Raw genomic sequence first — 15,254 nt, 5'->3', positions numbered from 1 at the left:
CTTCTGCTTTGGCAAGACACACTTAGGAGGTGCCTGTGACTCTGAGTACTTGGGCTTTGTCCATGTGAGTAAACATCTTCATGTTTGTGCCTGAGGACAAGGAAGGACCTTTGTTGAGGTCCTCCAAGGTGTGTTTTTTCTAAATAGCAAGCACAGAACCTTCATTTTCTGCACTGTTTCCATGCAGTTCATTCTCTATTTTCTCAGTGCTTATCTGGTTGTGAGTTAAAACCTAGAAGAAGACTGTTTTCAGATGAACTTTTGACAATGCAGCCACTGGAGTTAGTGAACTTGAAAGATGTAGTTATAGACTTCACCCAGGAAAAGTAGGCTCTGCTAGAGACATCCCAGGGAAAGCTCTTCAGAGATGTGATGTTGGAGAATGTCAGTCATCTGCTTTCAGTGGGTACTTTTCCTTTGGCTGAGCTTCAATGTATACCTTATTCTTCTTTGGTCACAATAGTGGCTTTTGAAGCTATATGTACTGCAGATAAAGCATTCTTAAATCTAATCCATTCTTGTGCATGTGAACCCATTGTATGTAGGATATTTTGATGAGGTTACATCAGATTAGGTGTGTTCCACCTCAGTCAGGATGGGTCTTCATCCTATTACTGGAGTCCTTTATAAGAGAATAAAATTCCGAGAGAGAGAAAGCCATAAGAAGTAAGAAGTTGAAGTCAATGAAACCTGGAAGAGAAGAAAGAGACCAGGAGACATGATGTACCTTGCTATATGGCAAGTGGAGGACCAAGAGTTGCCAGCTGTGAGCCCCAGAATTCCACAGTCCTGGGGAGAAAGTGTTGCCTTAATGATGGCTGGATTTGGACATTTTTTCAGCTTCAAAACCATAAGCTAATAAATTTTCATTGTTTCATCCAATCCATTTCATGCTATTTGCTTAAGAAGCCTAAGAAACTAAAACAGAATTTGGAACCAGGTGAGTGGAGTCCTTCTGTTGCATATACCAAAAATATGGAAATGGCTTTGGAATGGGGTAATTGGTTGAGGCTGAAAAAATTGTGAGGTGCTTTATAGAAAAGGCCTAGATTGCTTTGAAGAGAACTTTCATAGAAATATGAATGTTAAAAGTACTTCCAGTGAGGTCTTAGAAGGAAATGATGATTTATTATTGGAAACAGGAGGAAAGGTGGTGCTTGTTTTATGAATGGTGGAGAACTTGGCAAAATTGATTTCTGATGTTGGATGGAAGACAGAACTTCAGTCATGAACTTTGATATTTACCTGAGGCAATTTCCAGGATAAGTGTGGAAAGTGCAGACCAGTTTCTTGCAGCTTACAGTAAAATGCTAGAGGAATGGGATTAGCTGAGAACTGAAATCCTAGGCATGAAAGAATCCAGAAACTGATTGTTTGGAAAATTCTGAGCCTCTGGAAAGTGAGTCTCCAGAGAATAGTGCTCCACATGAGGGTTAAATTAAACATGGAACAAGTTAACAATTTCTATTCAAGTGAGGATTGGAGGTGCAGTTATCCAGGAATGATATGTGGAACATCCTTCTGTCTGATGGCTTGGACCTTTGTGTACAAGCACAACTGACAAGTTTCTTTTGCAAGATCTACATGAACAGAACCACTGCAACCCCAGATTAAAAGGAACAGAGAAGAGACAGATGGTACAAAATTCACTTCAAGGGCAGAGACATGGAAGCTGAAGTCTGGATCAAAGATGTCTTGTCAGGCAAGAAGCCATTGATAAGAATTCATTGATTTTATTGATTTTCTCAAAGAGCCAACTTATGGATTTGTTGAGTACACAATGTTCAACAGAATTGACTGTAAAGATTCAGAAATGGATAGCACAGTACTGTTTGATGGTAGCACAATAATGTAAATATGATGAACAAAGCTGAGGGTGACTATGGTTAGAAGAGGAAGGCTAGGACATGTATGACACTAGAAGGAAATATAGACAATATTCCTGAATTTTAAGTAAGCAAATTCTAGAGTGGACAATGATGGTGATTAAAAGCACAACTATAAGAAAGTTTCTACATGAGGGAAAACAAATGCAAGTCACCATTGCATGGTGTCGAAAATGGGATCATATATGGAAATAATACAATCAATGCAAACTAGAGTCTATAGTTAACAGCAACATTGTAATATTCTTTCATTAATTGTAGCAAAAGCAATATAGCAAACTGAATGTCAATAAGAGTAGGATATAAATGAGGGCTATGGAATTCTTGTTGTTGTTTCTCCTGTTTATTATTTACTCTTTATTTTTATTTTTCCCTCTTCTTTCTTTGCAGAAGATAGGGAAATGTTCTCATATAGACTGTGGTGATGAATGCATAACTATGTGATTACATGGGGAGCCATTGATTGCACACTTAGGATGGATTGTATGGTGTGGGAATGAAACTTTTTAAAAAATAAACAGAAAGATACAAGTGCTGGCGATGAGAGAGTGATACACTTATTCGCTGTTGGTAGGAAAGTAGAATGGTGCAGCCCCTCTGGAGGGCAGTGTGGTGGTTCCACTGGAGGCTAAGTATAGGGTTGCCATATGAACCTGCAACCCCAATATTAGGTATATACTTGGAGGAATTGAAAGTAGGTACATTAATAGACATTTGCAGATTGGTGTTTATGGCAGCATCATTCATGATTTGCAATGGATGCAGGCAGCCTAAGGGTACATTGTTGAACAGAAGGGCAAACTGTGGTATATACATATGACAGAACAGTGAGTGGCCACAATAAGGAATGAAGTTGTGAGGCATGCAGCTAGATGAATGAACCTTGAGGACATTATGTTGAGTGAAGCTAGCCAGAAGCAAAGGGACTAATATTGTATGGTCTCACTAATGTGAACTAACTATAATGAGCAAACTCAAAATTGAATTCAAGAGCCTGGGCTGTCAGAGGGCAGAAAGTGGGCAGAGTTTGGGCAACTAAGGATCAAACAGTACAGAATATTCAATAAGGCACATTGTAAAGGTTCCTAGATTGTAAGCTCTTATAGCAGTGACATCTATTCCTGAATTTTAACTGTTATTTCTAAATTCTGAGATGCTGTGCTCTTTGTGTATAACCTGGTAGTTCCCTGGAACTTTGGGTGACTCTGTGATACCTGAGACTCAGAGTTGGAGTACTGCAGCTCTGAGAGATACAGGAACTGTTAAAAAACCTGAAAAAGAGATCAGACTTCAGTTAGAGATATGAATAAAATGGACCAGGTTAGGACTAAAGTAAATCAGAATACAAGGTAAAGGATCATATTGTCTGTATTTAAAACTCCAACCTCTGTGTGAGTTGAATGGAAGAGATGTTTCTTTTGTCCAAAATTTAAATTTTCTATAGCACACTATCTAATTTTACTTGTCTGGTCAGTTTATTTAAACAACATAATTACATGGAACCTAGAGTAGGGAATGAGAACTTGTTATTCTGTACTGGTTAATGTAATAGCGTGATATATTCCAGAGTATTTTGGGCAGGAAATAAAAAAGTATTTGAAAAGTTCCCTTGAGGTACTGGGAAAAAACTATGGAACTATTAAACTTCCCCACCTGGGGAATTCCTGATATTCTCTCAAGACTTAGGGAATCCCAAATTAATAAGCCAAGTCCTTGATCTTGAGGCATGCCCTTATGAAACTTATTTCTGAAATTGCAAGACTAAAACCTACTTATAATTATGCCTAAGAGTCACTCCTACAGAGCCTCTTTTTTTGCTCAGATGTGACCTCTCTAAGCCATTTCAGCAACTAAACTCAATACCATCCCCCCCAAGTGGGGCATGACTCCCAGGGGATGTATATCTCCCTGGCAGCATGGTACTTGACTCCCAGGGATGAGTCTGGTCCTGGCATTGTGGGATTCAGAATGCTTTCTTTTCCAAAAGGGGGAAAACAAGTGAAAGAAAATAAAGTTTCAGTGGCTAAGAGATTTCAAGTAGAGTTGAGAGGTCATTCTGGTGGTTACTCTTATGCAAGCTTCAGCCAGATAATGCAAATTGCCACAGTATGCCAAGCCCCCACTAACAGTATTCCTGAAAATCCTAGAGAATTCCCTGGGCTCTATCTAAGACTCTATAAAATTTTTCTCAGTAAGTTTACTTTTTCAGAAACTTACTTTTTTCCAGATTGTTCCTATGCCAGATAAGCCCTGAAACCAAGAGTTACCAGTATCTCCAAGAACATCAACCAGTTTCATTCCTGTATCCCAAATGGTCAGCAATCCTTTCCAACATGAATAAGTTAAAATGGTTATTGCGCAGATATCCCTGAAGATTGAGAAAATGATCCAAGGCAAGGAAGGAAGTGTAAATGAGAAATTAGTTTCTAACAAATGATTATGACTACTGACTCGGTATATAGATATTCCTTTTTAGTTTCTAGTGTATTAGAATAGATAGAAGGAAATACCTGAAATTGTTGAACTGTAATTCAGTAGCCTTGATCTTTGATAATGACTGTATAACTATATAGCTTTTATCTTTTGACTGTGTGATTGTTAAAACCTTGTGACTGATGCTCCCTTTATCCAGTGTATGGGTAGATGAGTAATAAAATAGACAACAAAAGTAATAGGGGAGGATAAGGGTTAAGGGATGTTTTGGGTGTTCTTCTTAATTTTTATTTATTTTTTTGAGTAATGAAAATGTTCTAAAATTGATTGTGGTGATGAATGCACAGCTGTATGATGATTCTGCGAGCCACTGGTTGTACACTTTGGGTGGATTATACGGTGCATGAATGTATCTCAATAAAATTGCATTAAAAATTTCTTCTGTTTTTCTTTTTTCTTTTGATGCTTGTGCACTTGGCATCAGAGCCAAGAATCTAATGTCAAACCAAAAGTGATGAAGCTTTTCTGTATATTTCTTCTGAGAGTTTTAAAATTTCTGCTCTTATATTTTGGTCATTGATCTCTTTTGAGTTAATTTTTGTATAGGGTGTTAAGTAGGAGTCCAATTTCATTCATCTGCATGTGGAGATCCACTCATTCCAGCACCATTTCTTGGAGAGACTATTCTTTCCCCATTCAGTGGACAGGGCACCCTTGTGAAAAAGCAATTTGTTTCAAGTCCTGCAGGTGGCTCAGAAGTGTCAGGAGCAGCCATTTCATCTTTGTCTGCGGCACTGGTGGCCCTGTGGGTCTCCTGCCCAGTGCTGCAGTGGTCCTGGTGTAGCTGCTGCATCACTGCCCCAGGAGCTTCCCCAAGCCAGGTACTCACCCATGAGCGAAGGTTGAGCAGGCAGGCCTCTGGTGGCAAAGTGATGGAGAACAAAGGCCTGAAAGGCTCTGCTGCTGACCTAAGCTTGCGGACCACCCCTGCGCCAAAACCAGGGTGTGGAAGTACTTCGACTCTGACACCAACACAGAGGGATGCATCCTGCAGTGGAAGAAATCTACTGCTGCCTCTGCATGGTACAGATCACCTGTTTGGGAAACACGTCCAACCTCTCCTAACACGTGGAGAAAAAGCACCCCTATGAGTTCTGCGAGTTCATCAAGAGCCCACAGGGAGCAGATGTGGGAGGCGTTTGCCACTGCCTTCTCGACGCTCAAGTCAAGTTGTTGCAAGTGGCGGCCGCAGCTGCAGCTCAGGACATGGTGGTTGTGAAACCCGGCTATGGCTACGAGAGCAAGAACAACAGGAGCTGACCACCACTGTCATCAGCCTCATCTTCGAGGGTCTCTACCCGGCCTCCATTGTGGATGAGCCCACCTTCAGGAAGCTGCTGAAGATTGCAGGCCCCAGGTATGAGCCACCCATCCAGAAGTTCTTCTGCAGCAGAGCCATCCTGGAGAAATACGGCATGGTCAGGGAGGTGGTGCTCAAGGAGCTCACCAACGTCCCCTGGTGCGGCATCTCCACCGACATGTGGAGGAGTGACAACCAGAATAGGAAGTACACCATGCTGGCCTTCCACTTCCTCAGCAGAGTCTCCCCCAGTTGCCTCTCCATCAGCTCCAGGTGCTTGAAGACCTTCAAGGTGCCAGAGGAGAATGTGGTGGAGACCATCACCCGTGTCCTGTAGGAGGCTTTCATCAAGTGGGGCATCAGCACCAAGGTTTTTGGTGCCACCACCGACTACGGCAAGGATGTGGCCAAGGCCTGGTCACTGCTGGACATCCCGGTCCACATGCCAGGCCTCAGGCAGGCATTCAAATGGGTATCAGGCAGACGTTCAACATGGATATCAGGCAGGCCTTCCATCCGCCCAAGCTGGGCTTGCTGCTGGCCAGGTGCCGCAGGTTGGCGAAGTACTTCCAGCAGTCCACAGTGGCCATGTTCATGCTGTACGAAAATCAGAAGCAGCAGAGCACTGGTCAATGCATGCTGGTGAATGACCACGTGTCCTGGTGAGGCAGCTCCATGGCCAGCCTGCAGCACCTGAAGGAGCAGCAGTTCTTCATGGCCACAGTGTTTGTGAAGGGCAGCAATAACCGCCACCTGATGCTGGAGACCGGGAGTGGGCCACTGTGGAAGGGAGGGCTGGTGAACCATTAGTAGCCCTTCAAGCAGGTGTCTGAGATGCTGGCAGCCTCCAAGTACCCTACCATCAGCATGGTGAAGCCTCTTCTGCACATGCTGCTGAACATGACCCTCAGTGCCAAGGAGACAGACCCCAGGGAGATCAACATGGTCAAGGAGGTGATTGCCAAGGACCTATTCAAGACCTACCAGGAGATGCCTGAGATTGAGCTATTCCTGAACTTTGTCAGCTTCCTGAACCTGCACCACAAAACCTACCATTCCTCTTTGCTTTTGAGAAGCAACAGGTGGAGAACAGGGTGGTGGAGGAGGCCAAGAGCCTACTGGACAAGATCAGGGACAGGGGCTCCCAGGATCCTGAGGAGAAGATGTACCCCCTGCCCAAAGAACCCCCAGTGAAGAAGTTCACCCTGGCACCCATGCTGCCACCCACCAGTGTCATTAACAACATGCTGGCCAAGAGTTTCTGCCAGGCTGGGAGCATGGAGGACCAGGAGGAATGGCATGTGCAGGTGGCCTAGGAACTGAGCAACTTCAAGAAGGTGCTTGGCCTCAAGGAGGACCTGCTCAAGTGGTGTTCAGACAGCCTGGCTCTCTTCTCTGTGCTCCCCAAAGTGCTGCAGAAATACTTGTGCATAGTGACCACCTGTGTCTTCCCTGAGAGGCTCTTCTGCTCCTTGGCCAACATGGTCAGTGCTAAGAGAAACCTACTGGCTCTGCACGTGTGGAGGAGCACATCTTCCTCCATGAGAACTCATGGAGTGGTTCAGAGGCAGAGCATGAGCATGAGGACCAGGGGGAGTGGGGCATGGAACAGGAGAAGGCATTCCAGCTGGAGGATGTGGTCAGCATCCACAGTGGCTTCTTTGGGATCAGGGATGGCGGGTTTGTATAGCAGCATGCAGAAGAAAGGGGGGGGGGAGGGTGGGTCTGGCCTTAGGAGTTTACAGGGAATCATCTGTTGGATATTCAGCTGTAAATAGTATCCAATATAGTGTTGTACCAGCTTCATCTTTCATGTCCATCTGCCATCTTGGAAAGAAGCAGGAAAAAGAAGAAAAGTTAAAGAGAAAGGGCTTTGGGTGCCTAAAGACAGCAGAATGAGCATATTTTGGGGGAATCTATCCATCACATCCTCTACTCTTATCCTTAACAAAAAAGGGAAATAGGACCTCTGTTTATGGAGGCTGCCAAGAAGACACAAATACTACAAAGTTGCCTTTAGGAGCAGAGTTGGCAGGATGTTTTGCTTCTCAAATGCTTTCACATCCCACACAATAAATGCTTTCCATAGGAGGGACTGGAATACATTAGAGCAAAATAAAAACTTCAGTGCAGAAGTGAAGGAGCCCTATCCAAGCACCAGAAACTTACCTTTAGTGATTCAGAGATAAATATGTGTTTACATTTTAGTTTAAGGGGGAGCTTTTCCTGGGAAAACTCAGGAAACATTCTTTAACAAAAAAAAGTCCTTGAAAATTAAGAGACAAGTTTTAAATTTGGTGAAAAATGTTTAAAAATAAGCATACAATGCTAACGCGTGCGCGCGCACACACACACACACATATATGCAAAAAAAGAGGTTTTGGATGTGTTATATTTTCTGCCAGAGTCATTCTTATCCCCTTGCCAAAATTCAACTTGTAGGTACAGACCTTCTATGCCAACTCTGGGTTTTGTGACAAAATAATGTACCTCTTTTGTCCTGAAGGTCTGTCTTTATGTTTGAATGCCCACTTGCACAGCTTTGCTGAGTGTTATCATTCCAAAAATGATTATGACAATATCACTTCTCTTTTGAGTCTCTGCACTTAAAGACAACGAACCATGAGGCACTCACAGCCAACATTGAGGCCATATAGGTGCTCTTTGATTTCCATCATGGGGAACAAATGTTGTCTGCTCTTTTTTATATTTGTTTTTACATTTTTAAAAACTTTTTTACTGATTTTATTGTGAAATATAACATATATATAGAAAAATGATAATATTCAAAGTATGATTTAACAAGTAGTTAGACAGCAAATTTCAAAGAATTTTATAGCTTAGAGTTCCACCATTTCAGTTATTTCCTTATGTGAAGTATAACATGTATACAGAAAGGTGATAACTTTCAAAGTTCAATTTAACAAGTAGTTATAGAGAAAATTTCAAAGAATGTTATGGATTACATTTCCACAATTTCAATTATTTCCTTATTGTGAAATACAACATATATACAGAAATGTGATAATTTTCAAAGTATAATTTAAAAAGTAACTATAGAGCAAATTTCAAAGTGTGTTATGTTATACTTCCACCATGTCAGTTATTTCCTTCTAGTATTCTAGTACCCTAGAGACTAAAGAAAATTATTTATATAAAGATTCAGTATCTGTAATCCTTTGTCAAACCCTATCTTGTCAGTTGCTATCCCTTTCTCTCATTTGATCACTGTCTCAATCTTCAGGGATATCTGGGCGGTTACCAACATAACTTGATATTGAAAAGGTGTCAACATTATGAGGAAGGGGGCTGCATCTAGTTGATGTTCTTGGAGAGGCTGTTGCCTCAGGGTTTGGGTACTTAGCTGGCATAGGAACACTCTGGGTGATTTAAGTTTCTGATAAGTAAACTTAGTGAAAATTTTATAGAGTCTCAGATAGGGACTTAGGTATTCTTTAGTATTTTTGGGACTACTGTTGGTTAGAGCTTGGCATACCATGGGCATTTGGAATATCTAGCTGGAGCTTGCAGAAGAGAAACCTCCAAGATATCCTCTCGACTCTATTTGAAATCTCTTAGCCACTGAAACCTTATTTTGTTACCTTTCTTTTCCCCCTTTTGGTAAAAAAGGCATTTTCAATCCCTTAATGCCAGGGCTAGGCTCATTTCTGGGAGTCATGTCCCACATTGCCAGGGAGATTAACCCCCCTGGGAGTCATGTCCCATGTAGGGGGGAGGGTAGTGAATTTATTTGCAGAGCTGGGCTTAGAGAGAGAAAGGCCACATCTGAGCAACAGAAGGGTTTCTCTGGAGGTGATTCCTAGGCATAATTGTAAGTAGGCTTTGCCTCCCCTTTACAGCCATAAGTTTCACTGGAGCAAGCCTCAAGATTAAGGGCTTGACTTATTAAGTAGGGGGTTCATAATTTCACATAACTTATATTCTGCCCAAGATAAACAATCAATATCTCACATTATCTTCACTTAGTCATACAATCATCATCACTCTCAATCTTAAGCAATTATATAACCCAAAACACACTAAAGCTCTTAGCCCCTAGTTATTTATCCCTAGTGTTAGTGTGGTACTGGTAAGGTATTCATATTAAATATAGTTTATAATGTGCAATATGTGGTTTTCTCAATGTGCCATTCTTTTAACTCTTTGTACCAGTGTAATACCTTAGAAATAGATCATGCAAACATTTGTGGGATACATATCTGTAAACAAGCCATTACAATCACATTTGCCTTCAATGCAGCACTCATACTTTTAATCCCATTAACAACTATCATCATATCTGTCCATTCTCATACCTTTAAGTTCATCCACATTAACATGTATGTACATATTAGTAATCATACCCCCTCACTAGTGTACGACTATCTCTCCTTACACTAAATTCTGCATTATAAGACACTGATTTTACATTGTTCAGGGAGTTCATATTAGTGATAACAAACAATATCTCTCCTTTCTTGTCGAACTTATTTCACTTAGCATTATGTCTTCAAGATTCATCCATGTTGTCATATGTTTCAGGACCTCATCCCTCTTACCGCTGCACAGTATACGATCTTATGTGAATACCATATTTTGTTTATCTACTTGTCTGTTGAGGGACTCTTGGTTGTTCCACCTTTTGGCAATTGTGAACAATGTTGCTACGAATATTGGTGTGTAAATGTCTGTTTGTGTTACTGCTTTCAGATCTTCAGGGTATATACCTAGTTTTCTGAGGAACCGTCAAACTGTCTTCCACAGAGACTGTACCATCATACATTCCCACCAGCAATGAATAAGTGTTCCAATTTCTCCACATCCTCTCTGACATTTGTAGCTTCCTATTTGTTTAAAGGCAGCCATTTGTATTAGTGTGAGATGATATCTCATTGAGGTTTTGATTTGCACTTCCCTAATAGCTGGTGAAGATGACCATTTTTTCATGTGTTTTTTAGCCATTTTATTTCCTCTTGGGAAAATGCCTTTTCATATCTTTTGGACATTTTATAATTGGGCTGTTTGTACTATTGTTGAGTTGTAGGATTTCTTTATGCTGGATATCAGTCTCTTCTCAGCTATATGGTTTCCAAATATTTTCTTCCATTGATTTGTCTGTGTCTTCACCTTTTCTACAAAGTCCTTTGAGGTGGAGAAGCTTTTGATTTTGAGGTGTTCCTATTTATCCATTTTTTCATTCGTTGTTTGTGATATGGATGTAAGGTCTAAGAAGTTACCTCATAATATTAGTCTTGAAGATGATGCCCTACATTATCTTCTATGAGTTTTATGGTACTGTCTCTTATATTGAGGTCTTTGATCCACTTTGAGTTAATTTTTGTGTAGGGTGTGAGGTCCTCTTTCATTCTTTTGGATATGGATATCCAGTTGCCCCAGCCCCATTGGTTGAAGGGACTCTTCTGTCCAAATACAGTGGATTTGGGGGCTTTATAAAAAATCAGTCAACCATAGATCTGGGCATCTATTTCTGAATTCTCAATTCAATTCCATTGTTCAATATGTCTATCTTTGTGCCAGTACCATACTGTTTTGACCACTATGGCTTTACAGTAGGCTTCAAAGTCAGGAAGTGTAAGTCCTCCCACTTCATTGTTCTTTTATAGAATGTTTTCCATGATTCGAGGCCCTTTCCCTTTCAAATAAATTTTGATAGCTAGCTTTTCCAAGTCTGCAAAGTAAGTTGTTGAAATTTTGATTGGAATTGTGGTGAATTTGTAGATCAGTTTGGGTAGAAATGACATGTTAAAGATATTTAGCCTTCCTATCCATGAACATGGAATATCTTTCCACTTATTTAGGTTCTCTTTGATTTATTTTAGTAAACTTTTGTAATTTTCATTGTAGAGGTCTTTTACATCCTTGGTTAGGTTTATTCCTAGGTACTTGACTTTTTTAGTTGTTATTGTGAATGGAATTTTTTTTCTTGAGTGTCTCTTCAGTTAGGTCATTTCTAGTGTATAGAACATTATTGACTTTTGCACATTAATCTTCTATCCCACCATTTTGCTGAATTTGCTTATTAGTTCAAGTAGCTTTGTCATTGATTTTTTCAGGATTTTCCAAATATATGATCTTATTTTCAAATAATAACAGTTTTACTTCTTTTCCAATTTGGATGCATTTTATTTCATTGTCTTGTCAGATTGCTCTGGCTAGAACTTCTAGCACAATGTTGAATAATAGTGGTGACACTGGGCATCCTTGTTGCATCCCAGTCTTAGGGGCAAGGCTTTCAGTCTCTCACCATTGAGTATTTTGCTGGCTGTGGGTTTCTCATAAATGCTCTTTATCATATTGAGGAAATTTGCTTCAATTCCTACCATTTGAAGTGATTTTATCAAAAAAGGATGCTGAATTTTCTTGAATGCTTTTTCAGAATCTATTGAAATGATCATTTGATTTTTCCCTTTTTGATTTATTAATGTGCTGTATTATATTGATTGAATTTCTCATGTTGAACAATTCTTGCATTCTTGCAGTGAACACCATTGGTTGTGGTGTATGATTCTTTTAACGTGTTTTTGGATTCCATTTGCAAGTATTTTATTGAGAACTTTTGCATCTATATTCATTAGAGGGATTGGCCTGTAATTTTACTTATTTGTAGTATCTTTATCTGGTCTTGGTATTAGAGTGGTTTTAGATTCATAAAATGAGTTAGGTAGTGCTCATTTTTCCTCAAGTTTTTGAGAGTTTGAGCAGAAATGGTGGCAGTGCTTTTTGAAAAGTTTGGTAAAATTCCCCTGTGACAAAAGCTGGCCTTGGCCTTTTATTTTTAGGATGTTTTTGATGACAGATTGGATCTCTTTACTTGAGGCTGATTTGTTGAAGTCTTCTATTTCTTCCCTGGCCAGTCTAGGCTGTTCATGTGTTTCCAGGAAATTATCCCATTCCTCTAAATTGTCTAGTTTGTTGGTGTACGGTTTTTCATCCTCTCCTCTTAAGATTATTTTTTCCTTTGGGATCCACAGTAATGTCACCCCTCTCATTTCAGATTTTGTTTATTTGGGTCTTCTCTCTTTCTGACTTTGTCAGTCTAGCTAAGGGTTAGTCAATCCTGTTGATCTTCTTAAAGAATCAACTTTCAGTTTTATTTTTTCTCTATTTTTTTTTGTTCTCCGTATCATGTATTTCTGTTTTAATTCTTGTTATATCTTTTCTTCTACTTGCTTTAGGGTTAGTTTGCTGATCATTCTCTAGCATCATCAGTTGTTCCATTAGTTCTTTGATTTTAGTTCTTTCTTCCATTTTAATATACACATTTAGAGCTATAAATTTCCCCCTCAGCACTGCCTTTTGTGTGTCCCTTAGGTTTTGATGTTTTGTTCTCATTTTCATTCATCTCTAGATATTTACAGATTTCTATTGCAATTTCTTCTTTGAGCCACTGGTTATTTAGGAGTGTGTTTAACCTTCACATATTTGTGAATGTTCTAGCTCTTTGGTTGTTATGGGATTCTAGTTGCATTCCATTATGGTCACAGAATGTACTTTGAATCATTTCAATGTTTTTAAATTTACAGAGGCTTTTTTTGTGCCCCAGTATATGACCTATACTGTAGAATGTTCCATGAGTCATACAGAAGAATGTATATCCTGCTAATTTTGGATGTAATGCTTTGTATATGTGTATTAAGTCTGATTCATTTATCACATTGTTTAGGTTCTCAATTTCTTTATTGGTCCTCTGTCTGATTGTTCTATCTATGGAAGAGTGTGCTGTAATGAAGTCTCCCAGTATTATTGTAGAAATATCTATTGCTTCCTTCATTTTTGCCAATGTTTGTCTCATGTACTTCTGAGCACCTTGATTGGGTGCATAAACATTTATGATTGTTATTTCTTCTTGGTGAATTGTCCCTTTTATTGATATATAGTTTCATTTGTCTCTTATGACATCTTTGCATTTAAAGTATATTTTGTCTGATATTAGTATTGCTACTCCTGCTTTCTTTTGGTTGCAGCTTGCATGGAATATTTTTTGTCCATTCTTTCACTTTCAATCACTTTGTGTCACTGGGTCTAAGATGAGTCTCTTGTAAACTGCATATCAATGGATCATACTTTTAATCTATTCTGCCAATATTTATCTTTTAATTGGGGAGTTTAGTTCATTCACATTTTAAGTTATTACTGTGAAGGCTGTTCTGAAACCAACATCTTATCCTTTGTTTTTTAATTGTCAGATATGTTTCCCTCCCTCTTTTTTTTCCTTTAAGTTACCCTTAGTAATACCCTTCAGTTCTGTGCCCTTCTCCAGACCTCTCTCTCCTTTCTTTTTTTCTCAGTATTTCTTGCAGGGCAGGTCTCTTATTAACAATTTTTCTCAGTATTCATTTGTCTGTGAAAAATTTAAACTCTCCCTCAATTTTGACAGAGAACTTTGTTGGCTATGGATTTCTTTGCTGGCATTTTTTCTCTTTCAGAATCTTAAATATGTCATACCTGTGCCCTTTCTCCTCCATGGTGCCTGCTGAGTAGTCAGTACATAATTCTTATATGGTTTCCCTTGTATGTGCTAAATTGCTTCTCTCTTGCTGCTTTCAGGACTTTCTTCTCTTCAGCACTTGAAAATCTGATTATGTCTCAGAGTGAGTTTATCTGGATTTATTCTATTTGGAGTTCATTGTGCATCTTTGATTTGCATATTTATGTCATTTAGAAGGGTTGGGAAGTTTTCTCCGACTATGTCTTCAAATATTCTTCCTAGTTCTTTACCCTTTTCTTCCCCTTCAGGGACACCAATGATTTTTATATTTATATGCTTCATGTTTTCCATCATTTCCCTGAGATCCATTCATTTTTTTTTTGTTTTTTCCACCATTTGTTCTCCTGTGTGTTCACATTCACTTGTCCTGTTCTCCTCTAATTCACTTATTCTTTCTTCTGCTTCTTCAAATCAGCTGCTGGGTGTCTCTAGTATAGTTTTTAATTTTGTCAGCAATAACTTTTATTTACATAAGGCCTGCTATTTTTAATTTATCCTTTCAAATTCTTCTTTATGCTCTTCTAGAGTCTGGTTGATGTCCTTTATGTCCTCAGCCAATTCATTGAGGTTGTTATGGATATTTGTGTGTATTTCTTTGATTAATTGCTCCAAGTTCTGTCTTCTCCAGTTTTTAATTTTGGTCATTTGGCTTATCCATATCTTCTTGTTTCTTCATGTGCTTAATAATTTTCTGTTGGCTTCAAGACATTTGCTTATCTTGATAAAGTTATTTTGGGAAATGCAGAATGATTTGAACACTATGTATATATATTTGGCAGAGCCACAGCTTGCTGGAGTGTGTTTCCCAGCAGATGGTGATTTTGAGCCACATCTCACTCTCAAGCCAGCTCTCCCCCAACTTTGTCTGTGCACTGGGCATGGTGTAAACTGGGTGGACATCCAATCAGCACACCTGTTTACCATGTGCACTTGGAACTTCCAGGCCTGGGGTGTGGTCTGTACCCTATACAGTTTGGCAGGGAATCTGATTAAGGTCACCATGGGTCTGGAGTTTCCTGGACCTCTGAGTGGATCCCTCTTAGGCTGTGGGGCTGTATGTCTCCCT

General features: G+C 39.6%; 1 pseudogene; it reads left to right on the top strand.

Moving 5' to 3' along the window:
- The first annotated feature begins 5,251 nt into the window (after positions 1–5,251).
- LOC119522004 lies at positions 5,252–7,369 on the top strand (annotated as a pseudogene).
- Positions 7,370–15,254: the final 7,885 nt, after the last annotated feature.

Source organism: Choloepus didactylus, chromosome X (genome assembly GCF_015220235.1).
Source record: "Choloepus didactylus isolate mChoDid1 chromosome X, mChoDid1.pri, whole genome shotgun sequence".
Classification (NCBI taxonomy): Eukaryota; Metazoa; Chordata; class Mammalia; order Pilosa; family Megalonychidae; genus Choloepus; species Choloepus didactylus.
Note: the sequence above shows the minus strand (reverse complement) of the source record. Positions and strands in the feature narration are given on the sequence as shown.